The sequence below is a fragment of the Pholcus phalangioides genome, unplaced genomic scaffold, assembly GCF_987345545.1.
Source record: "Pholcus phalangioides strain wild (caught in Gottingen) unplaced genomic scaffold, Ppha-v1.0 ptg000009l_1, whole genome shotgun sequence".
In the NCBI taxonomy this organism is placed as follows: domain Eukaryota; kingdom Metazoa; phylum Arthropoda; class Arachnida; order Araneae; family Pholcidae; genus Pholcus; species Pholcus phalangioides.
In genome coordinates, this window is record NW_028301602.1 from 54973465 (window position 1) to 54977381 (window position 3917).

At 43.5% G+C, this 3917-nt stretch overlaps 1 pseudogene; it reads left to right on the top strand.

The window, feature by feature from the left end:
- Nucleotides 1-1029: 1029 nt before the first annotated feature.
- LOC149083325 (aromatic-L-amino-acid decarboxylase pseudogene) lies at nucleotides 1030-3267 on the top strand (annotated as a pseudogene).
- The last annotated feature ends 650 nt before the right edge of the window (nucleotides 3268-3917 follow it).

Sequence of the window (3917 nt, forward strand, 5' to 3'; positions counted from 1 at the left end):
TTTACGATTTTGACATTTTCAAAACAATGCATTACAAGGTCCTAATGCAAATAGGTTACACAAAATAGAAAATGTTGTAAACCTGTTATTAAAAAATTTAATAATGTCTGTACACCAGAACAAGAAATTTCACTTGACGAAGGAATGATCCCGTGGAGACAGAAACTTTGCTTCCGTACATATAATATGATAAAACCTACAAAATACGGTATATTAGTGAGAATGGTGTGCGAAAGCAAAACCAGGATACGAGTTGAGTCTGGGCAACCCATAAAAAAAGAAGTGAAAAAGGTGTGTTTTTGTAACTTTTTACGCTGTACCTTTACATAAAGAGAGGAACTTGCTTTCAAAAATATTATACCATGCGGAATTACTAAACTTATTTTAAAAACTACCTTTGCAATGTATTAGTTATAAGGTTAATAAATATGTGGATTTTTAATTTCCTATATGTATTTGTTTTTCATTTCCAAACGAGAAAATCGCCGGTCTTAGAGTAAGCCTACGGGAAATAATATGCGGTCATTTAAGTGTTAACGCAGTTCGTAAAATACAAAGGATCTTAAATGCAGAAAACAGACAAGTTTCAAATCAGTTAATTTAGTGGATTCTTCGAGTTCAGATATTTAAGAATTTTCCGGAACCGGTGACTCGAGTTTCCGACACGCCGGGAAATAAGGGGGCAATACTGTTTTCGAATTTTTTTAATCATTTTTTCCCTTGTACGACGCCCCTCCAAGAGCGGTGCCCCGCTTCAAGCGACACCTGTCTGATATGTTACTGTTCCAGTAATACTAAAATAGACATTTTGTAAGATAATACTGACAAATAATTTTATTTTAGATTTTTCTTTTTTTGCACCACTTTTATATCCATTGAAGAAAGTAATTTTCTAAATTCACGAGCTCGATGATGTACAAGCCGATAAATTATCAGTAGCTTGACGTCGAAATGTCAGTCTGGTGAGAGTTTCGCGAGAACAACTGTTCCACAACTATTCTTCGCTTAAAAAATATCCCAGCAGCAAACATGGATTTCGAGGAATATCGAAGATGCGCGAAGAAACTAGTGGATTTCATTGCTGACTACCATAAAACGATCAGGTACCGATCTGTTTTCCCGAGCGTTAAACCCGGTTACATGAGAGAGATGCTGCCGAGCTCGGCTCCCGTCGAAGGTGAAAGTTTCGATGACATCATGGCCGATGTGGAAAGAGCCATAATGCCCGGACTGACACATTGGCAGAGCCCTTACATGCACGGATATTTCCCGAGTTTGAATTCTCCGGCTTCGTTACTAGGCGATCAATTGGCAAATGGTTTAGGAACTCTTTGCTTCTCGTGGGCCTCGAATCCCGCCGGAACCGAGTTGGAAGTTATTGTCATAGACTGGTTGGCGAAAATGATCGGTTTACCGGATATGTTTCTTCACAGTAACACGGAAACGGACGGAGGAGGACTCATACAATCGTCCGCTAGTGACTGCTTGCTTTGCAGCGTGCTAGGAGCGCGTACCAAGGCTATCATGAAATTGAGGAGCACTTACGGATACTTGGACGACGCGGAGATTAGCGCTGTCTTGATAGGATACGCGTCGGATCAAGCCCATTCTTCCATCCAGAAAACCGGACTCATTAGCCTCATAAAGCTGCGTTTCATCGAGTCTGATTCGGACTTCAGCTTGCGAGTCGACTTACTGGAAGAAGCCATCGCTACTGACAAAGCCAACGGTCTCCACCCGTTCCTGGTAGTTGCGACCCTGGGTACTACAAATGCTTGCTCGTTTGACGATTTGACTGAAATCGGGCCGATCTGCGAAAGGGAAGACCTGTGGCTTCATGTTGACGCTGCTTACGCCGGAACCGCTCTTCTTTGTCCAGAATTCCGCAAATTCTCGAAAGGTATCGAGTACGTTTCATCGTTTGCTTTCAATCCCTCGAAGTGGATGATGGTCCATTTTGATTGCTCGGCAATGTGGGTAAGGAACAGTGAATATTTACACAGGACCTTCAACGTTGATCCCGTGTACCTGCGATACAAGAAGACCTCAGGTCTAGCCATCGACTTCATGCACTGGCAGATCCCCCTCAGCAGGAAATTCCGATCTTTGAAGTTGTGGTTCGTCATTAGAAATTATGGTGTGTCGGGTTTGCAGAAACACGTGAGGAGGAGCGTCGAGCTGGCAGAGTTATTCGAAAAGAAGGTTCGAGCCGATAAGAGATTCGAAATCCCGGCAAAAAGGCATTTAGGGCTGGTAGTATTCAGACTGCTTGACGGAAACGGGAAAACCGAAGAGTTGCTCAAGAGTATAAACGACACCGGACTGATGCATTGCGTCCCGACAGTTCTGAAAGATAAGTACGTGATACGTTACGTCGTCACGAGCACTCGAACGGAACCCATGGACATAGAAAGAGATTGGCAGCTCATAGATGAACACGCAACTCGAATTTCCGAACTCGAGAAAGTGATATCCTTCACCAAAATGGAAGATACGGAGCGGAAACCGGAGTTCGGCTACAGTTTGACGCTGTACCAGGAGGACGTCATCAGGCCAAAAATAATAAATGCGAGCTACACATCCGTGGCACCAAAAGGGTTCGTGGACGCTAAGTTGCTATCGACGATCGGGCAGTACATCAACAAAGTATCGGTAAGTAGCCCGGCTTTGAACCTGCCTCAAGCAAAAGCACCAGAGATGCAGAGATTTATCAGTTTGGAATCTGCAATGGCAAGAGGATTGGACTCAAGTGCGTCCGAACATAAGATCACGGTGGCGGACAAGCGCATAACAGTGTGCAACCATTGCTTCAAGGTGCTTTCCGAGGAAGGAGAGAAAGTAAATGTGAGAGAACCAGCACCAAAGTACCTGGACGAAAGAGATGAGATCCTGGAAGAAGAAGAAACTTCTAGCAAAGCAATGGCTGGAGTCTCTCCTCAGTCGAACGCTTCCGATCGAAGTGAGTCTCGAGAATCTTATGATCCTAGTGATGCTGATCGAACGGAATCCCGCGAAACCTCCTCCGAACCCACTGATAAAATAGCATCTCATGAACCTTCTGGATCGAATGATGCTGATGGAATCGAACCAATCGATAAATCTGAATCATTGGAACCCTCTGACCCAGATGGAACCAAACCCACCGATGGAAGGGAATCTCAAGAACCTTCAACTGGTAAGAGCGAATCTCAAGAATCTTCAAGTGACAAGAACGAATGTGGCACATTCTCCGAAACGGGTGCTGACAATGATAAATCTCACAAATAAATGATTTCCCGGATCGAAAAAGAATAAAAAGGAGGGATTTCTCGTTTAAATTGACGAGTGATATGACCACTATCGGTGGGTATAAAAATAATCGATTTTGTTCACTCTCACGCCTCCCCCACCCTTGTTTTGAAATATAGCAGACTCCCGATAATTCGGCGTTTTCTTGCGGGTACTTTTGTTCTCTCGCGGGTCGCGGGACCACTTTTTCACAGAAAAATCATATGTGTATAGACATGTTTAACAGCTACATCGACAAGATAAAAACACGAAGACAAACAACAAATGAAAAAAAAAACCCAGCACATAGTGGTTGTATGTTTGCATGGTCGGAGATACCGGGGGGGGGGGACGTGGGGGGAATCAGTGTCAAAGATGAAGTTGACTGATCTAATGTAAAGGTATAAAAGTATATAGGAATTGACATCATCATCATCGTGCCCCCCCCCCAGTAATAATGACCGTGCACCCCCAGACTTCCAAGTCTATCTCCACCTATGTATGTTGTTTGTCCTCAAGGGACTACATACAGTCGACGTTCGATATAACGATTTCTCCTTCATCCCATCGAAAATGGACGTTATATTGGGAGGATCGTTATATCAAAAATAAAACATGTATGATAGTCGTTCTACGAAAACATTTGGGAC